At 51.3% G+C, this 14,851-nt stretch overlaps 1 protein-coding gene across 1 annotated transcript in view; it reads left to right on the top strand.

Moving 5' to 3' along the window:
- LOC126547053 (uncharacterized) overlaps positions 1-14,851 on the top strand; it is a 503,539-nt gene that overhangs the window by 470,699 nt on the left and 17,989 nt on the right. The window lies entirely within an intron of this gene.

The following is a 14,851-nucleotide window of genomic DNA, read 5'->3' as shown; positions in this document are numbered from 1 at the left end:
AAATAAAATGGAATTTGTGCGGACTCCACCGGACAGCTCGCGCTCGTACGTTTCCTTCTGCAGTGGTATAATTACACAGGCAAGCTCGGCTGTGTGTGCGGCCGGGTTACGCGCACGCGGGCGATCCTCGAAGAACTACAGGCGAGGGGCGAGGAAGACATAAAGAGAGAGAGAGGAGGAAGAGGAGGTCTGGGAGATGGAGGGTACAGCAGTATAGTTGAGAAACTACACAGAACGCGGGCGCCGGCCAGGATGGCAGCAGGCACGGAGAGAACTCAACCGGGCGACTGAGACGACCTTTCCTCCTGCTGGTCAAGGACGCCTCTTTGCCCCTGTTTTAAAGCGGCTCTCTTCGTTCGCAGAGCGGGGGTCGGGCGGTCGGTCTGCGTGCCACGAGTCCGCAATCGCTAGTCGTCTCTCTCCGTGGCTTTGATACCCAGGCGCGCGCGTCGTTCTTATTATTATTCTCGGCGCCCTCTCGATAGCCTTTGGCACGCGCGAGTCCCAAAGAGCCAATTTCGTGTATGCTGTGTGTAGGCAGCTGCTGCTCCACCGAGCTTCGCTGATGTATACTTCTGCAGTTATGGAACGGTTTGGCTTCTTCCATTCCACTTTTTTTCTGTCTTTCTTTATTTTTATTTTTTTATTCAGTCCGCGCCTCGCGTGATCGGCACTCGTACGCGAAATGGAAACCTTTCTCCATCTCTCGCTCATTCATTGTTTGGCAGCCGGTGCCAGCTAGGCACTGCATACATACATGTACGCGACAGGCTCTGCAGCTTACGGGTGTCTCGTGCCATTGTGAGGCGCTAAACGGTTAGCGCGCAACGCCCCAGTCGGCGGAACTTACTGGCAACCGGCTGGGCGTCCTTGCCCCGTTTGCGATACTTTCTGGATCACTGTGAGAAGAGGGATGCCATTCCTTTCCTGGCGTGGTAGCATTCGTTGTTCTTATCGATTGCTCTGCAGGTGTCGGCGGCGTGAAACTCTCGCCTTCTCGCGACGCTAATAGATCACAGCGTCCTTTGAAGGCTGCCCAGTTTTAATGCTCGTTGCTTACGAAACCGTTGGAACGCGTCGAAGAAGGGGGAAGCACAAGGACGAGACGGTGGACGATGGTGCGAACAAAAAAATATGGATCGCGTTTTGTTTTTTGTTCACTCGGATTGCCTATTCGTGTACTCGCCTGACCCTAGCGCGGACCGCGGTGTGCGAACGAGTATAGAAAGAAAGTACTGCAAAGCTGCGTCAGAAAGATTTGCAGCCACCTGGCGAGCGACCGGATACACTTGTGTGTTATGTGGGACTTCCTTTAAAGCGAGTCTGGTGGTCCCAAGTTCTGCAGGATGGAGCCATTCTCTCTTGATAACCGGTGCTTTGAGGCCACGAATGTTCTTCTGCGTCAAGCTACGCAGGACTATACAGGCTCAGTTGCGTTTTCAGCGACTACGAAAAATTTTACCAAGGACTCTGTACATGGCGAAACGTCGCAGAAGCGTCGCGTCCGCGTTCCATTCTGCGGGATTAGTTCTTATAACACCGGAGTTTTGCACGCGCAAGCCAACACGAACGCAATTTGTGCGCGTCCTAAATGTTCACACGTCTGGCGGAAGCCTGCGGAGGCCTTTTAGCGGAGCGCTCTTTGGAAAGTTTCTCGCAGAATGCGTATGCGTAACGAGGTAGCCTCGCGGAGCTGCCTGTAGACCTTCATTACATACGAGGTTGGGGGGGGGGGGGGGGGACGAGGTGCTCTTTTGCTATACGAGAGGTCGCGCGCACACACCCTGTGGCAAGTCATCCTCATCTATGCCCTCAATTCCGCGACGTGCCTGCTGGCGACGTGGACCGCTTTCGCCGCGTTCGCACACCGTGGAGGGTGGTCCTGCCCGTCGTATATACGCTCAAGCCCCCAGTAATGTAGCATCAACTCGTGGCCCCGTCGACTCTAATCAGGCATCCTCTCGGGCACTATAGCTTATTCCCCGATGAACGCTCTCTTCAGAAGCGGGTATGCGCGACCTGAGGCGAAAGGTTTCGCTGCTGTGCGCCTGCTTCCGAAGGCGCCTCCAGCTAGCAACAGCGAGATCCCGCGTAGAAGCATGCCATCGCGGTATGCACTGCTCGCTGGGTGTAGGATGATCCATCCACTTAATGACTGATCTCCCATCTTGAGCACTCGATCAACGGTTCGCTTGCTTTGCTTTTCTTTTCCTTTCTTTTCTTTTCTTTTCCCCTTCTCCGCCCTGGCTATAGGCGTTCCCGCGCGTCCTTCTAGATCGTCCGAGACGAGTGAAAAGAGAGAGATAAATATATAGAAAAATGAAAGGCAAAACCTCGCGAAGACTGTGCAAAGAAAGAGTTTGCGTTGGCACACTTGCGGACGCATTCACTCCACAGGGCAGGCGCTGCAGAAATTCGAAGTCTTGAGAGCCCGCGGTCCGGAAGAAGCTGTTGCGGGGAAGCTACGTAGGGAGCTCCACGGTTGATGACGCGAGGAAGGATCGTTCAGCCTACGGATCAGCGATGGCATGGTTTATGATTGTGCCACTCTTTATCGGTTGCTTGCCGCTTTTGCTTACCCGATAAAAGCTAGTTTCTTTTTCTCCCGCACCTCTGCCTTTCTCGTCCCGTGTCTATCGTTCAAATTTATTCCTGCGCGATAGCTTCTTTATTATACATAGCCCTTTAGCGCAAGGCGATGGTTGGACTTTGGCGCGCCTGCAACGGTGTGTAATATATACTCCGTCAAAAATTACACGGTTCTGGCTACAGCTTGATGAACGCTGTCGATCCACGGTTTGTGTTCCGAGGGGAGGTAGGGGAAGGGAGCTTGCTCCTGTAGCAGATTTTCGGGTAAAGGCGGGAGCTATCTATCGCCTGCATGCTGTACCTCTCAATTTTTGTTGCCCGCCGGTCATCTAATTATCTTGTCTGGAGTCTGCATGCTCCGCTTGCCTCTCTCGTTGTTCGCTGTCTATAGGCACGTGTTTGTAGAAATTGCGCGGAATTTGCATTTGTGTCGAGATGCATTGCCCTCGCGTCATAGTATAGATGAACCTAAATATACATGACAGGAAAGAAAATAATAGTGGACAGAGGCAAAACCTGAACACGCCCGAAGAATCCGCGGAAAGTGGAAGGAAACCGCTCCCGTGTAAAGCGATGAGCGATCACAAAATGAACAGCTTTAAAAACTTCGAGCACTGGATAGCTCTTCTCTTGGCTTCCGACAACAGGGGCTGTAACAATGAAGTCATTTTTATTTATTTATTGTATGCATGACAAGATGTTCGCACGCGCTTTATGTATCTGTCTTTACTTCTTTGCCGCAAGACATAAGGGAGCACGGAAGGATCAGAAAACTTCGAAGTTCCGCATCTCCTGTTTGCTTGTTTGACAAGCGTCGTGTCTTTAGCAACTTTATTCTTCTCGACAACAAATGAAGTCCTGTTTTTTTCTGTTTCTTTCATTTTCGCGTGTTATTTCGTGCGATTACTGTCGGATTCGTCTTGGCCTGTGAACGTAGGGACCCCAAATGTTGCGGATTTAAAAGGTTTTCTGTTCGATCCGATTATTAATAGGAGCGCGGCAAAGTGTAGTCTGACGGGACCATCGCAATAACAACGGCAACGACGTTGCAGCTAACTGCGAGAGCAAGCGTCGTCGTCAAAATGTGTCATTCACGTTTCCTTACTTCTTCCAACGTATATATTCTTTGTCATGAACGACTCTTGTATCACCGACGACCAACACGACGCAAACAACAGTGAAGCCTCGGGCTTCAGCCAACGTTTCGACAAGTGGATTTGTCTTCAACTCCATGACGCAAACAAGTCCCATTGTCGAAACGTTTGCTCAAACCCGAGGCTTCACTGTTGTTTGCGCCCCGTTGGTCGCCGGTGATACAAGAGTCGTTCGTGACCAAGAACGTATGTTGAAACGAATAAGGAAACGCAAATGACACATTTTCACGGCGACTCATGACGAAAACAAGTCATCTTGTCCAAACGTTGGCTCCAGCCTGAGACTTCTCTCCTTCACCTTACAAATTCGCTAAACACTATGTTGCATTTCTATATACTGGCTTTCTGTTGAATTCAATAGATTTGCTGCTGAAATACAATTGAATGTCACTCGTGACCTTGTGCAAGGCTCGCCCACGCTTTATCACTTTTAGTATCCGTTTTCCTGTGACCATTTTTGTTCGTTTGATCTCTTTTCTTTTTAACAAGCAATGTGCAATTACTTTTACTTTTGAACAAACTTGTCTCATTGGCACAGACTTGTGGAAGATTGGATGCACTAAACGCACGCACATAAGCTCATTCCATTTCATTTGGTCGAGCTGCGTGCCACTGTTACAGAATATCGATCTTAACATTGTTCCACAGAACTATCACTAAGTGGAACATCTTTTTCTACGTAGGTTCCGTTAACCAAGTAGAACATATTTGCGAAAGCGTTACACTTAGAGGAGCCCATGTGGCACGGCGATTAAGAGTAGTACAGCTCAGAAAAGAGTTGTAGAGAAAAAACAATGCGAGCATGAATCTTCCGATTTCCTGTTGTTTGGTTTAGTTTCTTGCTTATAGTTTCAGCGTGTGAGCGCAGCAGCAGCGGTGTAGGAATTCTCGCCGTTTACTCGGATCAGTTGCTCTTTGTTCACTGGCGATCACACTTGGTTCACTGCTGGTTCTTCATCCGGAGACTCGTTCTGTTCTTTCAACCCTGCGGCTTCTTGCAAAACGAACGCGCGCGCGCGCGCGGCCGACGGTCCATCCGTTTCCGTTCTTTCGAAACACGATACGCGCCGCCTTTTCAACCCTTGAACCACCGCTTGACGCCGCAAGAAAAAGCCTTCCTTCCTGCTTTCGTCCACTAACCGCACATGCTGTATAGACCCACGCGGAAAGCTCACGCTGTGCAAGAAATTGAGCTGTTTCTCTCGCTATACCTGTCGAGATCCGCTTTGCCCTGCTTTGCATATCGCGCGAACGGGGAGGCGCCAGTGTCTTCTCGCGCGAAAGTTCTTTCTTTCTTTGTTTCTTTCCCCCTTTCTTTCTTTCTTTCTTTCTTTCTTTCTTCTCGCGTGTGAATCTCCTCGGCGGCAGACTCTGCTTCGCTCCTCCTTGACATCCCAGTGGAGAAACACGCGCGCAAACAATCTGATATGCGCAGCGACTGCGCTCGGCACTTCCGCCACCTGCTCGCAGTCTTTAATCTCGCCACTCGTTTTCTCTTGCTGCTTCGCATTTTTTTTTTCACTTTCTTTCTTTCTTTTTCGCGTCGTGCAACTTTAGCTTCTTCCTCGTTTCGCGGGCGAACTTTGGTTTGACGGCAGTTAAGGGGCGTCAGCGGGAACGTGCGAACGCGAGGGTACAGTTTACTATACGAAGCTACGCGTGCATCGCAGCAGCAGCTGGAAAAGCCGTTCCGGTCTCCTGACGGCCCGCCATCAGACCTCGAGCGCGCGAGCTTTGCTCGAATGTACTTAGGAATATGCCCCCACACACACCCTTGCCTCACCTAACCGTCCTTGTTATATATACAGCTCAGTTATAAGCCAAACCGATCCTTAACAGAACAGAACGTGTATGTGAGAGACGCGAGTTTTGTGTTTACAGTATATACAGACGCACGCGCGCGCACCTGATGCGATTGCTGCATCTCCCACCTTAGCGCGCGCGATTTTTTTGATGATGTAAGTCGATCTAGCGTCAGGCACTTCACGGTAACGGCCGGGAACCTTCTAGCCAAACAGCGTGGGTTTGCAGTTTGTGCTTCTTCGTCTTTCTTCTTCTCAACTGTCTTGTTTCATTTTTTTTTTTCGCGCGAGTGCTTTCGAGTCCAACGCCTTCGCTGCGATCAGCTAGCGCCACTGCTGCCGGTGATTTCAGAGCTGCGCCGGTGACGACGACCTTTGGCCGAGACCTGTGCAGAAAAGAACATAATTTTTCTCGATGCACGCCGGCTTCCAACCGTGCGTGCTTGACGGGTGCTATTATCTGGCAGACCCATTATTACGCGTCTCCTATACTCCTCTTGTCCAGTAGCGAGCAGTTGGCGTCGTTCGGTTTATTGGTGTTATCGACGTACGAGGGGTCTTTGTCGTATCGACCTCTGTAACAAGAAGACATAGCAGTGGGGAAGAGATCGTTCCCGGTCACCCCTTGCGTAACCACTGTTCGTGACTGGCCTACCAGGAAGCATTCTTACGCACATGCCTGGTGAATGTATACTACGAGACGGAAGTTCGCAGGGCTTGCTGCGCGAGTAAGATTATCCTTCGTGGAACGCATGTCCGAAAGAAAGATCGGTAGTGTCACACTATTTTTTAATAACTCACTTGAACCTAGGAAGTTCGGCAGTGCCTTGTGGTGTGACTGTCGTACATAGGCCGGTACGCCATGGATCATCTTCAGCGAAAGTGGCAGGCCATGGTGGCCGGTTGCCTCCATGACAGAAAAAATATAGCTCTTTTGACACACGTCTACAGTCCATTCCGTTGTAAGGCTTGCGCTGATGCATTTAAGAAGTCCTGTGGGAATAAGGGAAACCAACTTTTTTTTTTTGCGCCTGCTCGAATATCATAATGCAAACTTGTCCTGGTTGTATGGACCTGTGGATGTGTAGGGTTTCTCCAGGCCAGTTGCACAGTGCAATCTGAATCGAAATTCGTTCATTTACTTTATAGGCAGGTTCTTAGCGTCAAGTACGTCCCACGTATCACGCCCACTGTGCGGCCTGCAGAAAAGACGCGCGATAGCGCATCCCTTCTTCATCCGCAGCATTCGATCGCAAGCGAAGGCTCTTGAATTAGTCTCTCTCGCGCGAGTTCATGGCCTCTCAGATAGCGCGCACGCGCGACGCGTGCGACCTATCTGCGCCGCTGTTTTCCCAAAGGAATATGGCCCTATATATATTCACCGGGGAATGTGAACTGCTCGAGGGCGCGGGTAATATACTTTAATCTTCTTTGCCTTTTTTTAAAAGTTCGCGCCGGTAAGATAGCCTGTGCTTAAAGTACCTGCCATAGATTTCGTTCCTTCCGCAACTCGTGTCCTCATCCGAAGAAGAGCAGGCTCAGTTCGCCACCCTGAGAATCGTAGAACGAGACCCCGCGCAGTAGATACCGTATGCACACATTCGGCGGCGGTATCCTCCGAAGGAAGGGTCCCCGCTTTGTCGTTCGCGTCGATAACGTCAGCGCTGAAGACGGCGACGAGCGTCACCCCCTAGGCGTGCGCGTTTGCTGCTCTGCCGCAGGCATGCCGTGCTTCGCCGCATCGCATCGCGTCGCGCCTTGCCGTGAAGTGCAGTAGCCGGGCCACTCCCGGCTATCGCGAGACGGGATCGTTAAAGGTGCCGGCCAGGGGTCGACCGACCCTGTCTTTCCGGTGGCCTGCTCCTCTTCACCTGTCCATGTGCACTTTGTCCGGCGCTCGTCGCAGTCGTTGTCGCCGCGTGCCATTTTCCTTTTCTTTTTTTTTAACGGCACGCGTTGCGACCTTTTTCTCGGGTCGACCTCGCCCCCCCCCCCCCCCCCTCCCGCGGTATCCTAAAGCAAGCGACCAAACGAGTTGCAAAAAAAGTTCGGCTGGTTTTCGACTTGCTTGCCTATACGAACCACGTCGAAGCGTTTCCTTTTCCCGCAGAACTGGCAGTTTCTCGTTTAAGTGGAAAGAAGCGACACGCATGCCGCACGTATACTCGAGGACTTAAGACGAGGAAGGAGCCAAGAAGTGGAATAAAAGCCAGGTCCTGACTTGAAAATCGCCTTTTCTTTCTTTTATTTTTTGGCTTTTCGAACCGTCTTAACGCTTGAACCTCTTTTGGCCTCGCATTTTGTGTATCGACAGAGCAAAGATGCAAGATCGATAAGCATGCGCGTATACAGGTAATGTCCGTGCATGGAGAGGACAGGAAGACAAATAGACTCAGTTTAGTCAGTGCGCCGTTGCACATGTCATGTTGCAGCTTTTTGAGCATGCCGTCTCGAGCCTGCTATCTTTTTTCTGATCGTTGAGAGATTGAGTGAGAGAGAGGCTCTTTAATGATTCTTGGTCTGTGGATTGTACGATTTGCCTGTGACCACGTTACGTTGTCTTTGTGCGCGCACGAACTGTGGAGACTCTCTATCTGTCATATTGATAAATCCTTCTTCCCCGTCTCCTGTGCAGGGTAGCCACCTATAGACGATTTACTATCTTGACTTTCTCTACCTTGTCTTAATTTTCTGATCTGCGGAGGTAGCTCTCAGCATTGCCCACCCTTGTTAAAATCAGGCACGATATTCAGTTGGCCTAAAAATAAAAACGTTGTTCATGCGATGCAACAAAACACTAGAAACACAACAGTGCTTTAATGGAGAGTGCTGTAAGGTCGGTAGAGTCCTGGGGTTCTTCTAGTATCGTCAGTGCTTTTAGGGAGTTCCGAAAGGTGCTTAAGATCCCTTAGCCTATATCTATATGCACTCGGTAGTTGGGGGGGGCTATGGCTATACTGCTGTTCGCAGCAATTGATTGCTATTCTTGCCGACCTATAACCGCTTCGAACTGCTTCCTATATATCCCAGGGAGTCGTTGCTGTTCTAAAACTGGCAGCGATTAATGTACTTTCAATGTTTGCTAGGCATTCCCTACTGTATGCTCTAGCCTTGTTGACTGAGGCCACACAGGGACTCAGTGTACAGCACAGCGGCTGTCCGTTCGGTTGCCGACTCGGCCCCGATGAAGAAAACAGCTCGAAATGGATCGTCGCGTACCACTTGGCTGAGCATCGCGGACAATTATATGGTGGTGCAGGAAAGAAATAAACAAAACAAGAAAGGGGGCGAACAAAGACGCGAGAAGAATCTAGAGAGAGGGGAGCGGTGTGACGCGGCGGCAGAGCGTTAGTGGGTGTTAGCGAATCGCAGCGCGCCTGCAGATGCCACGCTCGAGGGCCTAACGAGGTCGGCTAAAGGTCGCGCGCGGCGCGCATGCATCGGCCTGCATGTGCGCGCGCACTCGGCATACACGGAATGCCGAGTTGCGTTTGGCGGTCACCGATTCGCTTCACTGGGCCCGCCGCTGGCTTCCTTTGTTCGCCTCTATGCATGCACCCCGTGTGCGCGCTTAACCCCTAAAAAAAACCGCGCGTGTATGTTTGCGCCACGTTGTACCCGTTATTATCGTCTCTCGAGCTTCGGGTTCTGTTTGTGAGGATGGAAATGTTCGCCGCACGGTAATCGTAATTTGTGTGGGTGTGCTCGTGAGCGCAGTTAGTTGGTTTCCAGACAGTAATCACGCTGGCGAAGCATACACGCCAATAAGGAGTTTTTCAGACGAAGGTCTCACTAAGAAATCCTGGTTTGTGCGGGTGTCTTTGATGTGTTTCTGTTTGCATGGCTACCTCCCTCTGCTAGACGTGATTGCAGGACGTTGCGGGTGGACTAGAACGTTTCAGTAATAGTACATGGTAGTCATCCGGTCTGAGAATTGGCTAACCTCCCTGTCTTTCCGTCTGTTTCTCCTCCTCTTCCTCCTTCAGTAATAGTAGGCTCAAATCTATATGTCGAACGCTGTCGAAACGGCTCTCTACTGGTGTAATTTTATAGACGTTCTATAACGTGTATTTACGCTAAACCACTTCGCTCACGTTCGCTATTGCTAATTACACGCCCCATTATGCGGAATGGTGGCTTTAACTAGACACTGCAGTGGGCTGTAAAGGGTATCTCACGAAGCGTGCGCTTTCGTATAGACATTGCCTTGGGCTTTGGCTTTCGAAAACGCGTCAACAAATTTACGCATGCGACGGTGCAGCTGTCGCCACCGTAGTTCGCGCGCAGAAACATGATTCACTGCTGTACTTCTTATCCGCCTGTAATATATTGAAAAAAAAAAGGGGGGTGAGGCGAGAAGCGGGGAGGGGAAGGGGTGGGGGGTGGCGAGGCGCATATTACAGGTCGTCAAACACGTTGCTCGTGGCGCAGAGGGGCATCACGTTTATGCATTGTTCATCGTCGCGCATCTCGCCAAGACGCGTGCCGTATCTATTTTCTCTCTCCCTCCACTCTTCCTGCTCCTTCTCTCTCTGTCTCCAAGTGAGAAATCTGGAAATCGAGGAGCAGAGAAAGACCCGCGTACACGGTTATCCGACGTGACTGCCCGCGCATCCCCGCATCTTATACAGTACAGCGGTCATCGACCGGTAGCGAGAGATTTACTGCGTTTCCCTCAAGAACGCGCATTGGGTCTCGCGGACGGAAACTGCCCGGAGTGGGAATACGCTCTCGCCAGGGCCGCGGGTATATGTACGCACTCAGCGCCTCGCTCGCGAACTGCCAGCGATAGCGCGGCGGCGGCAGCGGCGACGTGAGGTCACGCCGTCAGTCGTGCCTCCTGCCTTGCCTGCCTGCTTGCCCGCGTGGCACCGAGCGCCGGAGTCACGAACCTGGGGTGACCTCGCGCGCAGAGGCTATACAGGCAGCGCCCCGAAACAGACACCGCTGCAGCGATAAGCCCGCGGACCCTACGAAATCAAGAAACTGCGCGAGAAGAAGATGAGGTCTAAAAAAAAAAGTGGAGGAAAAAAAAAGAAAAGGAAAAGAAATGAAACTCGGAGAACGAGCTAGACACGCGGTGGCAGCGGCCGAAAGAAAGAAGAACAGGCACCCGAGAGTCCGAAGCGTGCGCCATTTCCCTTCCTCCCAGAGCATCGCTTGATCGCATTCCCGGGCGCTCGAAATTAGTCACGATCTGGGAACGATCTCGGCGCTCAACTTTACGACTAATAAAGTCTACTGGGAGCCACTCGGCGCGCTGCTTCTGCAACTGCTGTTGCTGCTGCTGCTGCCGCTGTGCTGATTTACCAGAGTGCCCCGATCAGTGAACCGGACAGCGCGGGAGCATCTAGGAAGATAGGCCCGACTCGGCATCGCTACTATACCTCCTCGTTCTGATCGTTGTTTCTTCTTCTTTTCTTTTTTTTCCAGGCTTGTTTGTTCGTTGACCTCATCTCTATAGCTGATCGTATACGGCTTCTGGCATTTATTTCACTGTCCGTATCTCGCCAGCGCCTGTATCGCTACGAACTTCGCGAGACTCGTCTTCTCTCGCAGGGGTCAGTGTTTTGCATCGTTTGCGCCATCAGCGGCGCCTACAGGTATCAGAGAGGAGCGTGCGCGTGCATTCGATCTAAGGAGACGCAGCCCGAAGCGACCCTCGGAGCGGCAGTGTGAGCGACGCCAGCCTTTCAGCTACACCGTTGACGACGAACCCTTCGCGAGTAATCGCCGACTCCCCCTTCCCCATCTACTTAACGATACTCTCGCTCCGGTAGCTATAGCATTGCCTGTGTAGTCCTGCCATCACCGTGTCTCGTCACGCGAACGTCAGCCTCGTATATAGGAGCGACCCGGAGGGATCATTTATATTCCTCCTCATTATTTTTTTTCTCGCGTATCGTCATCACTTGGATACCGCTGTTCACCACGCCTAGGAGGTGGAAAAGAAACTAAGTGCTCACATCTGTAGGTGAGGAATGCGAGCGCGGATTGCTGCATGCTGCTTGAGTCATCGTCCTTCCGTGGCGCGCTGCCACCAAAGCACGGAGACGATCTCATTTCTCCTTTGGAAGTCTGAGGTTAAGTTGTCCTGGCACAGTGTCGTTACGCTGTGCCAGGACATACAGCTACAGCTCTGCTGTAGGACATACAACATACAGCTCTGCAAAAGAGGCCGCTCGGAATCTTTCTCGTGTGGTCGGTAACGGTGGTCTACAGACGACGTGAAGTTTTTCTCTGTAACTATTTCTTCGGTAGGACACTGCTGCTGGTGGAGACCTGCCATCGTGGTGTATAGTTGCGATTATACTCCGACAGCATTTCCAGGACTATTCTTAGCCGCGCGGTAGAAGGCTGCGCTACATTTGCGTATACGAAATCCTCTAACCTTTGTGTCTCGGTCTGGACGCATTGCTGGGGCACGTAATCTGGCTCGCGTCGCGTGAACGAAGCGTCAGCCAGCAATAACGTGCGTAATCACAGAGGTATAGTGCGTCTCAAACCACCCGGACATCGATTCCGCTGAATGTGGGGCATACGGTGTAAGGTTTAACATTGACCGTTTCTCGACGTAATAACCTGCTTCGAGAATCTGATCCGGTTGTCCTTTGCATTTGTTCCCCTGTCATCTTCTTCTGTTTTGCTAAACAGAGAGAGAGAGAGAGAGAGAGAGAGAGAGAGAGAGAGAGAGAGGCCGTTTTCGCTGGAATCTTCCACCATTCACGCTACGTTCGCTGTCTTGGCGATCTCTTTCGTTCAATAACCATGCGAACAGAGCAAGACCTAGCTACTCGATGTTTGTCAAGGTCGATTACCGAAACGTGGCTAGCCTGTTTTCGCGCGAACAGCCAATTGACTATCGCCGAAGTATATACCGCGAGGCTCTGTCCGTGCAAACAAAACAGAAAAAAATAAAAATAAAACGAGGACATGCGGGAAGCAAGGCGGTCTCAGAAGGAATCGGAGCCTATACGATTGCCTCGCGTTCATTTCTCACCGCCACGCAAGCGCCCCTTCGCATCTGTCAAGCTTCGTCTAAACGTGCACGCTGCCGTACAACGCGCTTTCTCCCGCGAGATAGAGCGTCCCGAAGAAATGCCGCTGCGCGTGCGGTAGTTTGAATGCGTGCCGCACTTTCAGACGCCCGTGCCTCGCGAAAGTTAAAAAGAAAAGAAAGAGTGGACCCGACCTACGAACTGCGCATGCCTGCTTGCTGCGGCAATTGAGGCGGGCCTCGTCGGCGTCCAGCGTGGTGTAGTGGAGCCGAACGGCGTAATGAAGGGGTATATAACGCTTTTCGTAAATCCCGGAGTAGGCGGCTATTCGGTCAGGGATTACAGTGATCAGGGTCGAGGAAGGAAATAAGGAAAAAAAATAATAATCGGAGAATGCGTGAGCGCGCATATATGTATGCGAGTATATTCACTGCCATTTGACAGGCGGGTCGCCAGGGCGAAGGATGCGATTTGGATAGTGTGTTTTGTGCTCCTCTTGGCGAGTGCGGACAAACACAAAAGCGCGAGTGCGAGCCGGCGCTATATCATTGACCGATCGCGAATCGGAGTCAAAGGTGGAGGAAAACAAAAAATTATAGGAGCGGAACGGCGCGGATCGGGCTCTTATTTTTAAAGATTATGACTGGCTATTGACTCGCGGGCGCCTGGCTGGCCGAATGGCGTTTGGGCACACAGCAGCCGGCCGCTCGCTCATGGGCTTTTTTTAAAAGGTCGCTAGAAGCTGTCACTATACTATAGCGCCAGCGGCGCACTGTCGCCGTGGCTGATGTATAGCATGCGCATAACGCTCGGATTGTTTGCAGTCAACAGAATACCTCGACATCCGCAAATGGCGGGCGCATTACCGATGACCCCCTGAGTGTCACCGCTTGCCTGCATGCTACTATAATGCTTTGCCGAAGCAGCCACGTCAGAACGCATAGCGTGACGTCATGAGCTGCAATATTTCAGTAGTTCTATGTCACCTGCTGCATGCTTCAGCTGAAGGCCATCGGCGCATTGCGCTAGTGGTACCCAGCTTTCTGTGCAGGTTCGGTTAGCGAGCAGCTTGAATGAGCGAGCAAATCGCTTATTCAAGAAGGGTATTCTTCTCTGAGCGTATCGGGGGCGATGCAGTTAGAGGTTGGGTTTGGGATGTTGAAATTGGTAAAGAAGTGAAGTCTGCGCGGCCGTTCGATCATCTTCGGAGTTGCCGGCATCCTTTGCATCGATTTTTGCGGTTCGATACATTCTTAACTTTTCGCAACACTCGTTGCGAGCGTACTCGTGAAGCCAAGAATCATTAAAGAGCCTCGCTCTCTCTCGACGATCAGAAGAAGGTAGCAGGCATGACGTCAGCCAAAACTGCTACACTCGTTAAACATACTCGTGAAACGACGTACTCGTCGTCGTAAGGCTGTCGTCACACACACGTGTACGCTCGCGACTCACACGCACAACTACTGAATATACAAAAACAAGTTGGCTCATCTGGTAATGGTTTGTGGAAACCAAAACAATGCTGGGTAGCCAAGTAAGCACCTATATATGCTTCGCATACCATCGACGCCCACAGTGCGTGGTGTCGGCACTTTGTTGTCTCTTTTCCTTTTTCCTTCTTTTTCTTTGTGAGATCTTATGTTTATTTTTATAGCTTGGTTATATTGGATTGATCGAGAAATTTACGTAGTCCTGGTGCTTCTGCTTTTTAGCATGAGCATGCAGTTTGACAGCCGAGTTGCAAGGAGGAAGCATGACATTTGATTTGACGCGATTAATCAATATTTAATAGGGGCCCTAAGAACGTAGTTTAAGCTATACACGAGATCGACAACCAGGCGTACTTCTCAAGAAAGCAGATAAATCTAACCGATGGACAAATTTATTGCACCAAGCGCTCCGAATTTCCACCCTCGTGCATAAATTTAACTGCAGTGGCTCAGACACAAATTTCTTTTTTGTTTGTTTGTTTTCGCGATGGAAACAAACGGTCGTGTTCTTGGCGTTCTTCCTCGCGCTCCCTCGCGTGTCGCCAGCGTCGTCCTCGACCTTGGCCGGCTGTGAGATTGTCTACATGTGTCCCTCCCCGTCTAAACGAGCACCGCCCGAACCTGCCGTGTGTGTGTGCGCGCGCGCGAAACAATGAAACAACGCCGGACGTGCGTATTGTTCCTCCCCTTTTGTCCGTTGTCCCCGAGCGTCGTCATGAAAACGACCACTGCACTAGAACGCAGGGAACCCGCGCACGCAACGAATCCACGACGCGGTGATGAAGGTGAAAGTGGCCGTGTGGCCCGGAGGACCCGAT

Source organism: Dermacentor andersoni, chromosome 3 (assembly GCF_023375885.2).
Source record: "Dermacentor andersoni chromosome 3, qqDerAnde1_hic_scaffold, whole genome shotgun sequence".
In the NCBI taxonomy this organism is placed as follows: Eukaryota; Metazoa; Arthropoda; class Arachnida; order Ixodida; family Ixodidae; genus Dermacentor; species Dermacentor andersoni.
The sequence above is the reverse complement of the archived record's forward strand: the minus strand, read 5'-3'. Positions and strand labels throughout refer to the sequence as shown.